The 21,412-nt window shown below is 36.6% G+C and overlaps 1 long non-coding RNA gene across 1 annotated transcript; it reads right to left on the bottom strand.

Moving 5' to 3' along the window:
• Positions 1-5,359: 5,359 nt before the first annotated feature.
• On the bottom strand, positions 5,360-20,967 carry LOC124448512. Its single transcript, XR_006949086.1, has 3 exons — positions 20,848-20,967; positions 8,161-8,236; positions 5,360-5,564 (listed from the first exon to the last, which is right to left on the bottom strand). It is a non-coding gene; the product is annotated as an uncharacterized LOC124448512 (long non-coding RNA).
• Positions 20,968-21,412: the final 445 nt, after the last annotated feature.

The raw sequence follows: 21,412 nt of genomic DNA, 5'->3' as shown, positions 1-21,412 counted from the left end.
ATTTGGACCTAACGATTGTTTTCGAATTTCCAGAGCTTTTCGTAAAACTCTATAGCTTTGTCGTACTTTCCAGTATCATAACACACGATACCAAGATTGTTTAAAGACGCAGCGACATCAACATGATTTGGACCTAACAATTGTTGTCGAATTTCCAGAGCTTTTTTGTGAACCTCTTTAGCTTCCTCGTACTTTCCAACTTTTTCAATGACCACACCAAGATTGTGTAAAGATGCAGCGACATCAATATGATTTGGACCTAACGATTGTTTTCGAATTTCCAGAGCTTTTTGTGAACCTCTTTAGCTTTGTCGTAGTTTCCAGTTTCAGTAAACACCAAACCAAGATTGTTTAAAGACACAGCGACATCAACATGATTTGGACCTAACAATTGTTTCGAATTTCCAGAGCTTTTCGTAAAACTCTATAGCTTTGTCGTACTTTCCAGTATCATAATACACATACCAAGATTGTTTAAAGATGTGGCGACATCAACATGATTTGGACCTAACGATTGTTTTCGAATTTCCAGAGCTTTTCGTAAACCTCTATAGCTTTGTCGTACTTTCCAATATAATACATACCAAGATTGTTTAAAGATGCAGCGACATCAACATGATTTGGACCTAACGATTGTTTTGAATTTCCAGAGCTTTTCGTGAACCTCTATAGCTTTGTCGTAGTTTCCAGTTTTTAAACACCAAACCAAGATTGTTTAAAGATGTGGCGACATCAACATGATTTGGACCTAACAATTTTTCGAATTTCCAGAGCTTTTCGTGAACCTCTTTAGCTTTGTCGTAGTTTCCAGTTTCATAAACACCAAACCAAGATTGTTTAAAGACCAGCGACATCAACATGATTTGGACCTAACGATTGTTTTCGAATTTCCAGAGCTTTTCGTAAAACTTTATAGCTTTGTCGTACTTTCCAATTTCATAATAAACAATACCAAGATTGTTTAAAGATGTAGCGACATCAACATGATTTGGACCTAACGATTGTTTTCGAATTTCCAGAGCTTTTCGTGAACCTCTATAGCTTTGTCGTAGTTTCCAGTTTCATAATACACAATACCAAGATTGTTTAAAGACCCAGCGACATCAACATGATTTGGACCTAACGATTGTTTTGAATTTCCAGAGCTTTTCGTGAACCTCTATAGCTTTGTCGTAGTTTCCAGTTTTTTTAAACACCATACCAAGATTGTTTAAAGATGTGGCGACATCAACATGATTTGGACCTAACGATTGTTTTCGAATTTCCAGAGCTTTTCGTGAACCTCTATAGCTTTGTCGTACTTTCCAGTATCATAATACACAATACCAAGATTGTTTAAAGATGTAGCGACATCAACATGATTTGGACCTAACGATTGTTTTCGAATTTCCAGAGCTTTTCGTAAACCTCTATAGCTTTGTCGTAGTTTCCAGTTTCATAATACACAATACCAAGATTGTTTAAAGATGTGGCGACATCAACATGATTTGGACCTAACGATTGTTTTCGAATTTCCAGAGCTTTTCGTAAAACTTTATAGCTTTGTCGTAGTTTCCAGTTTCATAATAAACAATACCAAGATTGTTTAAAGATGTAGCAACATCGACATGATTTGGACCTAACGATTGTTTTCGAATTTCCAGAGCTTTTTCGTGAACCTCTTTAGCTTCCTCGTACTTTCCAACTTTTTCAATGACCACACCAAGATTGTGTAAAGACGTAGCGACATCAATATGTTTTAGACCTAACGATTGTTTTCGAATTTCCAGAGCTTTTTCGTAAAACTCTATAGCTTTGTCGTACTTTCCAGTATCATAACACACGATACCAAGATTGTATAAAGACGCAGCGACATCAACATGATTTGGACCTAACAATTGTTGTCGAATTTCCAGAGCTTTTTGGTGAACCTCTTTAGCTTCCTCGTACTTTCCAACTTTTTCAATGACCACACCAAGATTGTGTAAAGATGTAGCGACATCAATATGTTTTAGACCTAAAGATTGTTTTCGAATTTCCAGAGCTTTTTTGTGAACCTCTTTAGCTTTGTCGTAGTTTCCAGTTTCAGTAAACACCAAACCAAGATTGTTTAAAGACCAAGCGACATCAACATGATTTAGACCTAACAACTGTCTTCGACTTTCCAGAGCTTTTTCGTAAAACTCTATAGCCTTGTCGTACTTTCCAGTATCATAACACACGATACCAAGATTGTATAAAGACGAAGCGACATCAACATGGTTTGGACCTAACAATTGTTGTCGAATTTCCAGACCTTTTTCGTAAAACTCTATAGCTTTGTCGTATTTTCCGAATTTTTCACTGACAAAACCAAGATTGTGTAAAGATGCAGCGACATAAATATGATTTGGACCAAACGATTGTTTTTGAATTTCCAGAGCTTTTTCGTGAACCTCTTTAGCTTTCTCGTAGTTTCCGGTTTCAGTAAACACCAAACCAAGATTGTTTAAAGAACCAGCGACATCAACATGATTTGTACCTAACAACTGTTTTCGAATTTCCAGAGCTTTTTCGTAAAACTCTATAGCTTTGTCGTACTTTCCAGTATCATAACACACGATACCAAGATTGTATAAAGACGCAGCGACATCAACATGATTTGGACCTAACAATTCTTGTCGAATTTCCAGAGCTTTTTGGTGAACCTCTTTAGCTTCCTCGTACTTTCCAACTTTTTCAATGACCACACCAAGATTGTGTAAAGATGTAGCGACATCAATATGTTTTAGACCTAACGATTGTTTTCGAATTTCCAGAGCTTTTTTGTGAACCTCTTTAGCTTTGTCGTAGTTTCCAGTTTTAGTAAACACTAAACCAAGATTGTTTAAAGACACAGCGACATCAACATGATTTGGACCTAACAACTTGCTTTCGAATTTCCAGAGCTTTTCGTAAATCTCTATAGCTTTGTCGTACTTTCCAATATCATAATACACAATACCAAGATTGTTTAAAGATGTGGCGACATCAACATGATTTGGACCTAACGATTGTTTTCGAATTTCCAGAGCTTTTTCGTAAACCTCTATAGCTTTGTCGTACTTTCCAATATCATAATACACAATACCAAGATTGTTTAAAGATGTGGCGACATCAACATGATTTGGACCTAACGATTTGTTTTGAATTTGCAGAGCTTTTTCGTGAACCTCTATAGCTTTGTCGTAGTTTCCAGTTTTTTTAAACACCACACCAAGATTGTTTAAAGTTGTGGCAACATCAACATGATTTGGACCTAACAATTTTGTCGAATTTCCAGAGATTTTCGTGAGCCTCTTTAGCTTTGTCGTAGTTTCCAGTTTCAGTAAACACCAAACCAAGATTGTTTAAAGACCTAGCGACATCAACATGATTTGGACCTAACGATTGTTTTCGAATTTCCAGAGCTTTTTCGAAAAACTTTATAGCTTTGTCGAATTTTTAATATCATTATACACAATACCAAGATTGTTTAAAGATGTGGCAACATCAACATGATTTGGACCTAACGATTGTTTTCTAATTTCTAGAGCTTTTCGTAATGCACGATAGCATTGTTGTAGTTTCTAGTTTTTTCAAGCACATTGGCAAGATTGTTTAAAGTCCAAGCAACATCAACATGCTTTGGACCTAACAATTGTTTTCGAATTTGCAGAGCCTTTTGATGATGTAATTTAGCTTTGCTATACTTCCCGGTGTCACAGTATAAAAGACCGAAGATACTAAACAACCAAGCTTTGTCATAACTAGATTCTTCTGATTTAAATTTATCCAATAGTTCAAGAGCAAGATCGTATTTTCCAAAATGTCTTAATCTGTCAACAAAATATTGGAAAACTTGTAAAGTATTCATGTTGATTTTTGTCTTGTTCATCTTTAAATCTTGAACAATTTTTTCAAGATGTGGCATCAATTTGATTTCGTCGTCTCTTTCTTTAAACATGTAAAGTGCTTTAGATATTTGATCAGCGTTACTTTCCATTTCAAGCTCTTCATTTGAATGTTCAGATTGATAAACAATAATTGCTTTGTGAACAATACGATGTAGACTAATGTCATTATTTTCTGAATGCAAGAACAATGAGCAGTCCTTTAAACAAAGACATATATCTTCCTTTGAGTGTCTGGAATCTATTTTTTGAACATAACAAATAATAATGTCTCGTGGTATAGGATCAAACGATATCACGGAGAAAAATTTAATAACATTTGCCAATATTGAGGACTCTTCAGCATTTTGTCTGACAGCTAAAAGTGAAGCTTGTAACATACTTCTAGGATATACCAAGTTAAATTTAACAAAAGTGGCGTCCAAGTTTTCTTCTTCTGAAGATATTTTCTTTAAATATTGTTTCCAAGTAAATGAGCCGTTTGTTTTGTTTATACGACTGACATAATAACCAGCAGCAGCCAAAGCCAGCGGTTGACGATCTAATGCGTGCGATACTTCATTTAACAATTGATCATCAGCATGTTCAATAGTGTAATGCTTCAACAGTTGAAAAATTTCCCTATCATTCATTCCACTTCTGATAGAAATATGTTTGTTAAACTCATCGTCTTGAGGTATGGCATCTGTGTTCTGGATGGTTACTATGATTTGTCCATTTATCCACATGGGGTCACCAACTTGGGGAAGTAACGAAGAAATTTTGCTGAGCTGTACCACGTTGTCTACAATGATCAACCAATTGTGCCAGAATTTTAATCGTGTGGATACTAACGATCGCAAATTCTTCACTTTGTCTGTAATGGAACAGTTTTCATCTTCAAATCTTTTAATCATGTACTTGTCACAGTTTAAACGGTATCCAAGTTCACAGTAAGTTTTTAAAAGAGATTCCTCATTTTTTCCATCGAGAGTCATTACAAATAAAGTTTTATTTTTGCAATCACACGATATTTTTTGACAAACCTGTCTGGCAAGTTGAGATTTACCACTGCCAGGATTACCAGTGATGTAAAAATAGGTCAGTTTATCATTGTTATCATTCCTTAATTTTTCAAGATCTTTTATAATTTTATCTCGTAATTCGGTGCGTTCAACGAAAAAATGATTAGGTTTTGAAGGAAGAACTTGGAATGAATAAAAACAAATTCGATGGTTTTTTATTTCAATGATTTCATCGAGAGAAAATTTCATGTCTTGAAATGATTTTTCAATGATATTGACTATTTCATTAAAATCATCATCTGAGCATTCCCTTTCATACCAATGTGCGTATTTATTTATTTCACAACGAAGTGCACGAACAGCATCCTTTGTTTTTTTGTCAAGATGTTTTCCAATTGAATTTGAAAAAATTATTGTATCAAATAATATCGTACAGTCCCACTTACTTGTGTCTCCATCCTGATATTTTTGTCGTGTTTTTTGGTCTATTTTTCTTCCTGCTTCCAAAGTGTAAAATTTGTTACCACTGTTCTCTGTATCATCCCATTCTCCATTAGTTGATTTGTAACGAGAATTCCATTGTTTAATGAAAACTGAGCAAGTTCCTTTTGTACCACATTAATTATTTGCTGAATGTACGACAGATTTCTTATTCCTGACGATTCCATCTCTAAAAAATTTTGTATATATCAACTAGATAAAAATCAAGCAATTCCAAAACTCTATACAACCTTTATCAGTTTCCATTGAAGTCTCAATTTACATGATGACAAAATTAAACTTATTTGTTAATTGATTTAACTTCACCAAAAGTACTAAAATTACAAAAGAACCTGAAAACTAATAATGACAGAGAGCCTATATGCTACAGCTTTTACCAACTGCAGTATCCTGTCAAACAACCTTTAGAAACATTTTAAAAATATGATATTTTACCTTAAAGCTTGCGTTACAAAACAGACATAAGAATATATATTTCAATATTTGCATACTCATTTGTGAATGTCATGCATCTGTATCTAAGAATATGTTATAATGTTAAAGTTAATAGCCTTTTTTAAAGTTACTAAGGTTTATGTTTATTTAATTTCATAGAGTCTAACGCATTTAATAGAACTTGAATTTGTAAATATATTTGTTTTACAACATGTTGTAACAAAAGATCTTGTTTTTCTTTGGCTATATACGATAATTGATTGGCAATGGTAAAATTTTTATCAATTTTAAGACCATGAACCACTAGAATATTAAGCAAAATCTGAAGCAAATAACTGACAATTTTAAATAAATTTTAATATGAAATGAGAATTTTAATCTATGTTGATAAAATAACGCGTTTTGAGGGGATCATTTACGTAAACTCGAATGTATAATAAAGCATGATTTTGCAACTTTTTCGAGACTCATAAAAAATGAAATTACTTTTTTTTAAATTTGCAAGTGTTAAACACTATGGACAAGGATGTTAACCAGGAAGTTTTATTCTGAAACACAAGAAGAGAAGCTGTGAAGCATCATAATGTGGATAAAAGGCAGAAAAAAAGACAAATATTGACAGCATTATCTTTCATTTGTTTAAAAAAGAGCTGTCATTCAGAGGACATAATAAATCAAGCTTTAGCTTGAATAAGGACAACTATAGAGCTTCCAAACTCATATGGAAATATACGTTTTGTCTTTGTCTTGAATGCCAGAAGTGACGTTAGAAACGGCTGATGCACAGTTTGTGTTTTTACTGATGTATCACGTGACGTCCAGAATTCTTGATTGCCTAACTGTTTTGATGAAGTTATAAAGATATTCAATATCAGATTGATGACGAAATCAGAAAATTTCAGTTTTTTAATAATTTAATTTGACAAAACTTTTCATAAATAAACCTTAGCATCAACGAAAGACATTTGCAAAGCTACCATGATTATCAAAAGCGTGCATTTAAAATCTGGAACAATAAGATTTAAAAAGAAATCTTTGATAGAGTACCTAACTTTGAGGTTTTAGCAATGAAGATATTTCTTCTCTCAGTGGTCTGTTGTTTTTTCTACCTCTAGGAGGCGTGATTACCACCTCAAGTTAACCTCAACTTTGAACTCAGTATTTTACTTCACAGTAACTGAGTAGAAAACTAGAAACTTCTGTGCAACTTCCTAATTACAAACACAGACTCCAGCCTTAAGCATGTATCGAATTTCACGATCCCTTCGCCTTTTTTATTCTGATATATCTGCAGACGGTGTCTTGTTCGTCACTCTTAGCAATTCGACTTCTTTATTTTCATATATACGTTGCGTTGGTTTTAAAAATTGCTTGATGTTTGTGTTGATTTTTGTTGCAATATATAAACATGACGAATTATTTCAGTGTTGCAGGACTGACAACATTTCTGCACATGCACAGGTTTTTTGTAAATTATTGCTTAAGTATTGTCGTTTACTAGAAATGTTGTTTCAATTACGATTATTTCTAATCAGTTTTTTGATTTCATAAATTTTACAAACAAAACTCATATTTCATTACGAGGACACTTTTTTTGGTCACCCACTGTAGATGTGTCGTATCACTGTGTGTGATAACACGTCAAAAATAACAACATTTCTTTCAAGTGTTGCCAACAGAAGACATGTTTCGTGATATAATGACCAAAACACTCTCAAAAGATTAATATCAAAACTTTACAAAGCTATTGGGACTAGTTGAAATCAAAGAATAATGATAAGTTATAAGTTTTTATCACGAAGATTTGTTAGTTTTGTTAATATAACTATTAAGTGGGAGTGTTAAAAGGAATTATTAAGTTGTAATATTCATATCTTAGGACACGTGACAAGAATAACGTCACATATACATGCTTCCTTTCATACAGATGTGCAGGATTGTTTGATTGCCTAGCTGTACTTATAAGGTTATCAAGTTGATAGAAAACCAGATCTTTAGTATTGCAAATGTATTGTATTGTAAAATGCAATGAATTTGCACATACAAACCTTAGCGTCAACAACTTGGCATCGACGAAAGAAAATTGCAACATCACAAAGATAAGCAAAATTCTTTAGCCCCATTTAAAATGTGGACTTACAAAATTGAACAAGCGATACTATAGTTTACGACAAAGATAAACACACTTGCTGATCAATATTTCTACTTCTAAAACGACTTAAATATCTAAACTATTCAATGATGACATGCATGAGTCCATTTGCGATTTTAAAGTAAATGTACTTCGTAGTGAGTCATAAAAAAGTAAATATACTTTAAAAAAGCCTTACCTTGGTTACGATGGCAGTGATTTGTTTTTGGTAAGCATATTGTTCTTGTTTGGAATTGTAACTTCGTTTGATTTATCTACAATTACAGAATTTACAAGATTCCATAAGTCACATTTATACGTCGTAATCGTGCAGGAAAATTCTTTGTTTTTTGTCTTAAAAACCTTTTACTGGTTAATGGCGTGTAGCCTTGAACAGTTGAACTTTTAGAAAGATTTAAAATTCTGACAACTTAAGATTCATATATTCTTCTTTCAAGTCGATGAGTGGAAAATTATTTTGTGCCACGAAATTTAAAACATCTTAAGAATAGATTGTTATGTAAAGCAAAGACATGGTTTTATGATTTTTATTGTTTTGTTCATAAGTTTGATTATAATTTGGAACAAATTGATCAATAGAAAGTATAAATTTTAATAAAATATACCGTTTTTAAGATATTTTGGAAGTATGACCATAAAGTGGGAGTTGTGGTAAATTGTCATGTCAAATTATTTAGAGTGTGACTGTGTCATATTATAGATTATAAGATATAACGGATATTGAATTGATGTAAAATAGTATAGTTATGTTAAGAGAACACTTCCTCACCGCAATGCGTCATTGCGGTAGGATGTAGGTAGAAGCGGAATGGCAAAGTTGCGCGTCATATGTAAACGCTCAAAAACCACTTCCGAATAATTGTACATAAATATAGCTTGCAAGCGTTGGTTCGGGAGTTCGGAAAAGTTGACGTTATTGGTGTATGAATTGGTCATACAAATTTGATGAATTAGAGTCATATTGCAGAAGGCAATCAATTTCGAAAACGCAATTCTAGGATTGACGGTTGTCCGTAATCTTAACGAGATCAAATTTAATCATTCCGTGTTGCGAAGAACCAACGCTTGGAACGTAAAATCGTGCACAACACTGTAAATATCTTATTGAAGTGTTAAAATTATATATTCAAAATACAGTCCCATCGTTAGTGTGAAGTTTTAGAACAGTGAACCAGCACTTCACACAGATTGTGCGAAACGTTGTCCTTCGAGCCGGATATAGTAGCAGTATTGAAGAAGAACACAGAAATAGGATAAAGAGTTGTTTACGATGTCAGAGCTGAAAAGAAAGCGACAGTCGAGGAGTGTGCATAAATCGTACGCCACAAAAGTTTTGTACAAGATGAGAAGTATGGTAAACGATAATGCGCCCCGTTTAGGGAAAGTCGAACTGGAAAAAATGCGGCTTGTACTCGTACAGAAATTAGATACAATTTCGAAGTTGGACGATGAGATTCAGAGCTTGTTTAGAAAATGATGAAGATATTGCGGCAGATATTGACGGCTCATCGGAATACAGCTGTGAAGTTTTGGGCGCGTTGGCCGAAATCAACGAAGCGCTGAGCACGATAGAGACAAACAAGCGAAATGAGGAACTCGCCAACACATCAGCAAGTACAGTATCCAGTGGAGCACGCAGTAGAGTAAAGCTGCCTAAACTGGAGGTGAAAAAGTTCTCGCGCAAGATACAAAATTGGCGTGGATTCTGGGACTCTTTGAATGTTCAATTCACAACAACGACGGTTTGTCTGAGGTCGACAAATTCACCTATCTGAGGAGACTGGTGGAGGAGCCGGCCAAGTCAGCAATTTCGGGATTTGCTCTGACTTCGATCAACTATGCAGAATCCCTGAAAGTGTTAGAACGGAGATACGGGAACAAAGTGATGGTGCAAAGGACACATGTAAATGATATGATGAACTTAAAGCCCGTGTACAACGAGAATGATACGACGAGGCTGCGCAAGTTCTTTGACGCCGTGGAAACGAATTATCGAGGACTCGAGGCGCTCAGTGTAAAGGAGGAGACGTATTGCGAGATAGTCGTGCCCAATCTTCTAACAAAATACCGGACTCATTAAAACTGACGATTACCATGGGAAGAGACTACTTAGAGTGGGGCATGAAAGATTTTGTCGACACGTTGCAAGTCGAAGTGGATCTGCGGGAATGCCACAATTTATCAGTTGGGGAGAAGGACGAAGATCAACAAAGAAGACGGCGAGAACCAGGAACAGCTAACAGAGTGTTTGCCAGCCGCAAAAATCGATTGTTTTGAGTTTTCTGCAGTGGGGAGCAGAAACACGAAGAGTGCAAGAAGATGACAAGTCGGACAGAACTTATGCAACTTCTTCGTAAGTTTAAAAGATGTTTTGTTTGTCTAAAGAAAGGTCATTTAGCAAAAGATTGTCGTGCACGTACTAAATGTATTGTATGTGGGGAGGGTCATCATGTGTCTATATGTGACAAAGGAAAAAGGGACGAAGAGAAGGCTGAAAAACAGAGTGGTAGCGCAGAGAAAACAGAGCAGGTAAATGTGAGTAACGTGCATGTGAGTACAAAGACTAGGGTAGCCTTGCAGACTGCGCAAGTAATTCTTGTAGGTAAGAATAGGAAGAGAGTGCGTATGCTTTTTGACTCGGGATGTCAGAAGTCTTTCGTGACAAACAGGGCAAAACAAGTTGCGAAGCTTAATGTAGCAAGGCGGGAATGGCTAGAGGTCAACACCTTTGGTGGTAGAACAAATAAAGGTAAGATGACGTGGGTCGTCAATGCGAGGTCGCATCAGTTAGGGAAATTGCAAAATTCGTTTAGAGGCATTAGTAGTTCCACGTATTTGTACAGTAAAATATGAGCATATTCAGGTGGCTAAGGAGCAGTATTCTCATTTGAAAAATTTGTTTTTGTCAGATGTAAGTTTGAAGTAGGAGATCTTGGAAGTGGATGCTTTAATAGGAGCAGATAACCTTTGGGCTTTTCAGAAAGGAGAAATAATTAGGGGCAAAAAGGATGAGCGAGTTGCGATTGATATTTGTTTAGGATGGGTTTTAAGCGGTCCACTGAAAGGGAGCTCGAAAGTCAAAAACGCACATGTTAATTTAGTTTCGCAGACTGCAACGCAGAATACAAACAGCATAAACAGGCAGGTGAACAAGTTGTGGGATTTAGAAACACTTGGGGTCAGGGAAACTGACGATGTGCAGGAAGCCTAGTTAGATAAAATTGAGTTTAATGGGCATAAGTACTCTGTTAAATTGCCGTGGAAGCAGGGTCATGAGCATTTACCAAGTAACTATGCCAATAGTTTAGCACGCATGAAAGAGCAAATTAACGTGAACAATATGGCGGCGGTAGAAGTTCAAATGGACTTGCTCGAAATAAGCCGGATCATACGAGATATAACAGATATACATGCGATTAAATTAATAAAAGAAGAAGCCCTTTTGATGTTTGATGGTCAACGATTAAAGTGGACAGGTGACCTGACATCTTTGCGAAATTTTGTCGAAAACACCGTCGGATTGGTGGGCATTTGGAAATCGCCCGGAGGCAAATCAAAAAAGTTTGTTAGCAGCGATTTAGATTTGATTATAACTTGGTACCCGGGCAAGCTAAGTGCAATGTCTTTTAATGGAAAGGACGGAGAATCATTTAAGAATTTGTTGATAAGCGTCTTGGAGTCTTCAAGCGCTAACTTGTCTGAAGTGCAAGATAAGATTAACACCGATATTGAAAATAAGCATGAATCTGCTGAGCAAACTATACGTGAAAGCTGTGAAACACGGGGCGAACTTGCTAAATATGAAACGCGAAATTTCCCTGTATCGGCTTTTGACCAGTCGTCAATCGAGGAGTTACAGGACTTTATTGATAGTTCCTTTCAAAAACTTTCCTCACAAACAAATAAAGACTATTTAACGGAATCTCTTATCGGCGCAACTCCATGTCAAGCCGGAGACACTGAAACATCCTTAGAGGACAAGTTTGATGAGTTTAAAAATCAAATTGAATTAACGGTGTTTAAAATGGTGGCAAAAATTTCAGAACAAAAGCAAGTCATACTTAAAAACAAGCAAGATATATGCAAATTGACAACAGAAAATTTGAATCTAAAGTCACGCTTAACAAGATGGAAAGTGAAGTGCTTGTTTTGTCCCATGCCACGCCAACTATTCAACCAAAAATTCCTTTAAATGACGAAACGACTACATCGCAAAACAATGTGCCCTTAATTTGTAATGCAAAACCTGCTAATCTCGAGACAAGCGTAGGCGTGCAGGACTCAGTAAAATCCTGCAGCAGGTCAAGGCTGCAAGAGTAGAAGAACGACTCAAGTTCAAATTGATAAACAGCTTATTGAGTATCGACGAAAGCAACAAAGCAAATATCAGAAAGATTTCCCTTGTAATAAATGCTTAAATCAACTTGAGTCCCAATTACATGAATATCAATGCAAGCAGTGGAATAATTATCAAAGCTGTAAAGTCAGCGAAACGATTAACACTCAAAACCAGCAGGCGCAAAGAAATGAAATTCCTAGCAACGAACTTGTCTCTAAGAATACCGAGCATCAACGAAAACATCAGAGCAACTTTAATTCTGAAGTAGATAAAGACTTAAAATCACACGTAGTGATAGAGTAATGAAGCGAGTACATTCGACCGCACCAGGCCATAAACAAACCCATTTTTTTCATCGTCAGTCGTTCCAACGACGCCCTTATCACCAATACTTCCATCAACAAGTTCCTTTGCAGAATCGCCAGTTGACTTCTTGGCATCTTCAGCATCGTTATTCCCATCAACAGAAATTACCAACGGAATTCAGTCTGACGAAAGAATTCAGAGAGGAACAACAAAAGTCTTGGAGAGAATACCTGTGCTATGTAAAAAAGGCGACAGCCAACAACACCAACACGATCAATTTATAGTTAAAGACATTTTAAAGAAAAGAAGATAGTACATTAGAGTGTTGTTTGTCTATCACACAATCGCTGAGTTCGTTCGAACAATACCTACACTAGTAAGATCGTCTCTTAATCCAAGCGATCATTATAACTTACGTTCCCGTTGCAGACCGTCTGGTCATAACAAAAGCAATTGTATTATTATTCCAAGAGTATCCTTTAAACGTTGTGGATCACAAATTGTATTTGTACCATCCATAATGTTGTCTAATATCATGTCGCTGGCCCCAAAAATCGATGAATTACATGCGTACATTGCCAGTTCAAGTGTGGATATTCTATGCATCGTGGAAACTTGGTTGCAAAGTCATATTGATGATAACATTGTTTCGCTACCTGGATATAATTTAATTAGACGCGATAGACGTGAACGCATTCATGGTGGTGTTTGCGTCTATATTCGAAATACAATTAACTTTAGCATCCTGCAAGACCTTTTAACAAATGAGCTCGAAGCATTATGGTTAGGTTTGTTTTGAATCACTACAAACATTTGAAACAAAATTTCCAAATTGTGGGATAATTATCTCGGGCGATTTTAACAAATTGAACGTTCGTCTGCTAAAGAATAGTTTCCATTTGCGTCAGATCGTAAATTTTCCTACTCGTGGCAATAATAAGCTGGATTTGATTTTAACAAATTTGAAAAATTTTTACGATCCTCCAATTAAACGTCCTCCCTTTGGACTATCCGATCATGTCACCGTAGAAGTGCAACCATTAAAAAGATCTGAAAACTCTGGGACTAAAGTAGTGGTAATGTCAAGGGATTTGCGACCATCCAAACGTTCGGCCTTTGGTAAATATTTAGAAGAGGTTAATGTCGAACAGTGGGTAGGAAGAAATAGTGACGACAAAATGAGAAATAGTGATGACAAAATGAAAATGTTAGAGATCATCATTAACTTTGATCTTGATTTCTTACTCCCTACAAAAAAGAAGGTGCTGATCAATAATGAGCCTCCTTGGATGAACAAATCGCTAAAACAACTGATCCGCCGAAGGGAAAAAGCTTTTGCACAAAAAGACCTTGACTCTTTCAAGAAATTAAGAAACCAAGTAAACCAAGAAAGAAAATCTTGTCGGAAACGTTTTTACCAAAACAAAGTAGAGGATTTAAAATCGTGTTCATCTGCAAGTTGGTGGAAGGAAATCAAAAAGTTAAGTGGTATTTCACCGTCGGTTTCTTCACAGGAAGATATGATGTCAACCTTGCAAAATATTGATAATGCACTAACACCCTCTGATCATTTTCCTGAGCAATTGCAAACATGATCAACGAATCCTTTCTAACACCCATGAAAGATTTCAACCCACTGCCCCAACATTTATGCTTTGATAATGAGAATGACGATTTTCCGAGGTTATTACCAGTCAATGAGTTTACTGCTTTCAAGATGTTGTCAGCTCTTAACGCAAGGAAAGAACTGGCCCAGACGGTATTCCCGCCTGGGTTCTAAAAGAGAATGCTGATTTATTGGCCGCTCCGGTGGCAGATATTATAACAGCTCCTTTAAAGAGGCCCGGTTACCAGAATCATGGAAAAAAGCAAATATTAAATCAATTCCAAAGCAGAAACCTGTACGAGATATTAATAAACACTTAAGGCCTATATCACTTACTGCGATTGTATCAAAAGTAGCCGAGGAGTTTGTTGTGGAAAATTATGTCAAGCCAGCTGTACTTAAGAAGATAGACTCTAATCAGTATGGGGCAATCCCAAATTCAAGCACAACTATAGCTTTACTTAGTATGTTACAGTCGTGGAATAAAGCAACTGATTGTAACGGGCGGCCGTTCGTGTGCTGTTATTGGATTTCAAGAAAGCTTTTGATCTAATTGATCATAACTTATTGGTTGAAAACTACGTTCATTTGATATACCAAAATGGGTTCTACACTGGATTATGGATTTCCTCTCCTTCAGGAAACAAAGAGTAAAGCTGAAATTCGATTGCTTTTCAGAGTGGAAACTCGTACCTGCAGGCGTTCCGCAGGGCACAAAATTGGGGCCTTGGCTATTTTGATAATGATTAACGATCTCAAATTACCAAATAATGAAATGTGAAAATTCGTGGACGATACCACTGTTAGTGAAGTAATTGAGAAAGATGAAACAAGTAACTTACAAAACCAAATGGACACATTAGCGAACAGCATCTCGCGTAATAAGTTCCAGTTAAATGAAACCAAATGTAAAGAGATGCGAATTTGTTTTGGATCTAATACCAATGACCTTCAACCAATCACCATCAATGACATTACACTGGATATTGTCCGACACGCGAAAGTTTTGGGATTGGTTATAGCCTGTAACCTTAAGTGGAACATCCACGTAAATGAAATAATTAAGAAATGCCGTAAACGCCTCTATTATCTTATTCAACTAAAACGAGCAAATATCGGAGTCAAGGAATTGCTCCAATTTTACAAAACGTGTATAAGACCTGTCCTGGAGTATGCTTGCCCAGTGTTCCACAATAGTCTGACATTGTATTTGTCAGATGACCTAGAGTCAGTCCAAAAGCGAGCATTAAAAATAATCCTGCCTCATCAAGAATATGAAAACGCTCTGCAGTTTACTAATTTGCAACGCCTTAGCGAAAGGAGGAATGATATAACAACAGCGTTGTTTCAGAAGATAGTAGCAGATACCTCACATAAGCTTCATGACCTTTTGCCTCCTCGTTTAGAACGTTCAACTATGGAACTTAGGACTCAATCTTCATTTAATACTAACTTTAATACCAAACGTTTTAGAAATAGTTTTATAACTTATAACTCATTGAAGATGTAATTTAGTTAATTTATTTATATATGAATTATATGTAATCTTAAACGTATTTCAGCAATATGGCTGCCAGTTTTAAGAAATAAATCATCTATCTATCTATCTATCTATCTAAGCGCTTGTCAAATGAGCCTGATTTGTTAAAGGAATATGATAAAATTATCAGGGATCAACTAAAAATGGGAGTCATTGAAAGGGTTGACGAGTCAGAACCATGGATGAATGTTCATTATCTTCGTTCATCAAGCGGTTATACGTAAAGAAGCCAAAACAACTAAGTTAAGAATAGTGTATGATGCATCATCAAAGGAGGGTAAGAAAGGGACTTCTTTGAATGACTGTCTTCATGTAGGACTATCATTAACACCGTTGTTGTTTGATATATTAATCATATTTAGGGAGAACAGAGTGGCCTTGGTAGGAGACATAGAGAAAGCATTTTTGAACGTAGAAGTAGACAAAGCAGACAGGGACATTTAAGATTTTTGTGGGTCAGAGATGCGACTAATGCCAATTTAGAGGTTGTTATTTACAGGTTTTGCAGAGTAGTGTTTGGATTAAATGCTTCGCCATTTTTACTCAACGCTACGCTTAGGCATCACATAGTGCAATTTGCCGAATCACTTTGGTGGACAGGACCAAGGTGGCTGAGTAGTGTACAAAGAGAATGGCTGCAATCAGAGGTAGGCGTAACTGAGGAGAGTAAAGACGAAGAAAAGCGAACGGCACTGTTAGTAGTAGATACTAACGAAGAAATAGGTATTCCGAACGTGATCTCTAGAGAGAGGTACAGTAGGGTTGAGAAGTTATTTCGGGTAACGGCATTGGTCACACGATTTGTCAGGAATTTTATCGCTAGGATCAGAGGGAAACATGAAGATTTAACCTTCACAGAATTAGGGAGTCAGGAGATGAGTAAAGCAGAAAAACTTTGGTTGAAGGCTTCACAAGACAGGCTAAAGAAGGAGGATAAGTTCAAGCAGTTAGAGGTACAACTCAAGGTAGTAAAAGATGAGGGGTTACTAAAATGTCAGGGTAGGCTAGCAGAATCAGACTTGGAAGAGGAAACGAAGTTTCCAATCTTATTACCAAAGGAAGGTAGATTGACGGAATTAATACTTGAGCATTGCCACAAAAAGGTACATCATAGCGGAGTTATGGCAACTTTAGCAGAGATAAGGTCAAGGTTCTGGATTCCACAAGGCAGACAGAAGGTAAAATCAATTCTCAACAAATGTGTAGTGTGTAAAAAAGTAGAGGGTAAACCATATAATAGACCTAACGAAGCAAACCTTCCGGCATTCAGAGTAGAGCAAGCGGAACCATTTTCGAAGACAGGGGTAGATTTTGCTGGACCACCGTAATTGAACAATACATCAGGAGGGACAGACAAAGTATACATCGCATTGTTTTCCTGTTGCGTAACTAGGCCATACATTTAGACTTAGTTAAAGATTTGTCTGCGGATGAATTCATGAGATGCCTTACACGATTTTCAGCTAGAAGGGGGACCCCATCATTAATGGTATCGGACAATGCGAAAACATTCAAAGCAACAGTCAAGACTTTAGAAAACCTCTATAATAATGCAAGTGTGCAAGGGTATTTGGGAAACAATAGGATAGAGTGGAAATTCAACCTAGAAAGAGCTCCCTGGTGGGGTGGATTTTTTGAAAGGATGGCTAGGTCAGTGAAGAGGTGCTTGAAGAAGGTACTAGGAAATGCTAGATTGACATTTGAAGAACTACTGAAAGTGATGATAGAAGTTGAGGCAACACTAAGTTCTAGGCCATTGACGTATACGAACGACGAGGTGGGTAGTGAACCACTAACTCCGTCGCATTTGGTGACGGGAAGAAGTTTTTTGTCCATGCCAGACGATGGGTCTGGTGAAGAGGAGTCTGATGAGGGTTACTGTAAAAAACGGTATCAGTATTTGAGTAAAAAAAATGCATTTCTGTAGAGTATTTGGTTGGTTTAAGAGAGTTTCATAAGCAGGACAAGGACAATGCCATTAGGGTAGTAGAGAAGGGAGATGTCGTGACTGTTTATGAGGATAATGTCAAAAGAGGAATTTGGAAGACAGGTGTAATAGAGGAGTTGTTTTTAGGGAGAGATGGGGTGGTAAGAGGCGCTAAGATCAGGCTAGTTAAGAACGGAAAGTCATTCACATCAATCGTTCCGTCCAAAAGCTCTTTCCGACCGAGTTAAAGCACGACGAAAGGGAATGTGAGCGAAAAGAGAATGAAAAAAAGCTAAGAGGAAGGGAGGCAAAACATGAGGGTAGACGCAAGAGAGCCGCTGCTCTTGATTCCGTATGGAAGACACAGAGTATGCTTGATTAGTGGGACTAATCAAGGTGGGGAGTGTGTTGTAAGTTGTCATGTTAAATTATGTAGAGTGTGACTGTGTCTTATTATAGATTATAAGATATAAAGGATATTAAATTGATGTAAAACAGTATAGATATGTTAAGAGAACACTTCCTCGCCGCAATGCGTCATTGTGGTAGGATGTAGGGAGAAACGGAATGGCGAAGTTGCGCGTCATATGTAAACGCCCAAAAACCACTTTCGAATAATGATACATAAATATAGCTTGCAAGCGTTGGTTTAGGGGTTCGGAAAAGTTGACGTTATTGGTGTATGAATTGGTCATACAAATTTGATGATATAGAGTCGTATTGCAGAAGGCAATAAATTTCGAAAACGCAGTTCTAGGATTGACGGTTGTCCGTAATCTTATCGAGATCCATTTAATCATTCCGTATCGCGAAGAACCAACGCTTGGAACGTAAAATCGTGCACAACACTGTAAATATCTTATTGAAGTGTTAAAAATACAGTCGCATCGTTAGTGTGAAGTTTTAGAAAAGTGAACCAGCACTTCGCACAGATTGTGCGAAACCACCTTTGGGATGCCAGACGAATGCGCTACTGAGGATGGACCACCATTCACCACCGTCAAAATACCTCAAATAATGGGGAGTACACCACCGCCTCGCCTCCGTTGCATTTCCGCACTCAAATTGTCGCGCGGAGGTTGCAGTTGAAACTGTGAAACGTCTCATCACGAGCAATACCGGCCCCACCGGTAGCCTCAACACAAACGCCTTACAAATTGCTGTTCTACAATATCGTAACACGCCCGATACTGATACGAAATTATCACCCCCACAATGCGTCTTTGGTAGACCTATTAAGGACTTCATACCAATTCCCCCCGGCCGTTATAAGCAACACGCAACCTGGAGCGAAACACTCGATGCTCGAGAGGAGGCTTTACGAAACCGGCACATGAGAGCGGCGGAACGTTGGTCAGAACACACAAGAAGATTACCACCTCTGTCCACTGGACATCACGTAAGAATACAGAACCAAACAGGACCGTACCCTACGAAATGGGACAAGACTGGAACAGTCATCGAAGTTCTTCAACACGATCAATACCGCGTCAAAGTCGACGGATCCAACAGAATTACACTAAGAAACAGAAAAATTTCTCCGGCATTTCACACCTGTACAAGAGCGGCCACCTAAATGTACTATTGATACGGACCTGCTGCTGATACCAAAAGTGTCAATGGAGAACCTTACTCCCAGCAAATTGACACCAGCCAACAGAAAACCAACATCGTCATTCCCACGTCTAGGACCGACGACACAGACTGATACCCTGGAGCCAGCACCACTACCGAACATAGATACCGCACCGCAGATAGAACTTCATCAAACGCAACCAAGATACCTGAGGATGCCAGAGAACCTACACCAGCGACCACAAAGCGTAGCAAGAAAGCAACACTAGCACTACGCAGATTACTCGATTTCAACAAGAAAGGGCTGTTAGAAAATTGAGAGGATGAACAAATACCAAAGAACAACTTTATATTACGTTTTCCTATGCTGGAAAAGACTTAAGGGGATAGAGCATAATGGGATAATCGTTGATTAATAAGGGGCCTGGACCCTACTGTTATTCTTGTTTGTCATTCGTAAACGAATGACCTCTGTATTTTGTCTCTCAATATATACTGTATTTTACAAGATCTTCATTTCGTAAAATAGACTAAGTCTTATCTAAAATATGCGTTTGTTTTCTAATGTTGGGAAAAGTAAAACTCACAGTTGGATAAGGTGACATTTCATTATATTCTGATAAATCAAGTGAAGGAAGGTGATAGAGAATTCTTGTTGTAGTCTTGTAGAAATTATACAGATTTGTTACCATCAAGTTCAATGTTTGGTTGTATCTTTTAGGTATATTTAACTACAAGCTGTTTCTGGTAATCTGAATTGATTCGTAAGGTGGCAAAAGTTAAGTTTATCAAAATCACAAGTCAAAAAGATGCTACACCCAGAATATAAAAATGTTCATTACTGTAATTGAATTGAATAATTAGTTTATAATTAGTTAATCGGTCTAATTTTAACGAGAAGAGCCTCAAACGTGGCATCATTATATAAGAATATCTGCTGTACACCACAATGTGGTCCAAAAGCTCTGTTTACAAATCGGAAATCAAAGATTTTAGTTATATTTATTTAATGCTATGAATTTTCATGTATCACCTTAGCGTCAACAGTTCGACGAAAGATAATTGACGTTATTGTTGTATGAATTGCAACGTCACAAAACGACAAAACGACTAAATGTTTAAAATACTCAACGATGGCATGCATGAGTCATTTGCAATTTCAAACCAAATTTTCTTCCTGATTCATAAAAGTCATTTCATATCATCACAAGTATAATGAAATACACATATTTTATAAATATACTATCCGCACCCAAAGATAACTATAATTGCATGCTAACAAGCAATTTAAATTCCTTAGCAAGCAAGCACATTATGATAAACACGCCTTCCTTCAGATGACAGTGATTTTTTGGTAAGCAAATTGTTTGTATTTGTAGCTTTGTTTAGTTTGTATACAACAACAGGATCGCAAGTTGCTACAGGGATCTATGATGTAATATGGGTAGTACTAGGTTGAGACTAATATTTATTAAAAGTGTATTAATTATATTTGACGAACAACTTCTATGTAAGATCTCATTTATACATCGTTAACACACATGATAATTCTTTGTCTTTTGTCTTACAAACCTTTTACTGGTCGACGATTGAGGCTTTGAACATTCGATCTTTCAGATTTCTTAACGTTCTGATAAGTTAAGCGTCAAATGGTTACGTCCTTTGAGTTGATACGTGGCAAATTATTTTGTGCAACTTAATTCAAAACATTAAAAGTTTATTGTTATGTAAAGCAAAGATACGGCCTTATGATTTTTATTGTTTTTATTAACATGTTTGAATTTTATTACCGTTTCCTTAGTATTTTGGGAGTTTGTTAAAAAAAACCTTAGCTCCATAATTAAGAGTTGGTCTTATACATGAAAATTCACAATATCAGATTGTAGAAGTTTTGTTTCATTTGATTGTTTAAAGGACATTGGCAACGAAAATTTTTATGGCATATTTTTGAACCTTTGTGATGTCTAACAACTAAAATAGAAAAATTTTTTCTCAAAAATATTTTGTTGCTGAGAAATTTGCAGCAAAAGTTTTATTAATTGCGCCATCTTGGATAAAATTTTGATAAAATTATCTCGAGCGGTAGTGACGTCATTGGCTGGTGAGCAGTCAAAACAACAATACAATATACTTTGTG

This window comes from Xenia sp. Carnegie-2017, unplaced genomic scaffold (genome assembly GCF_021976095.1).
Source record: "Xenia sp. Carnegie-2017 unplaced genomic scaffold, XeniaSp_v1 HiC_scaffold_23, whole genome shotgun sequence".
Classification (NCBI taxonomy): Eukaryota; Metazoa; Cnidaria; class Anthozoa; order Malacalcyonacea; family Xeniidae; genus Xenia; species Xenia sp. Carnegie-2017.
This window is presented reverse-complemented; position numbering and strand designations above follow the sequence as displayed.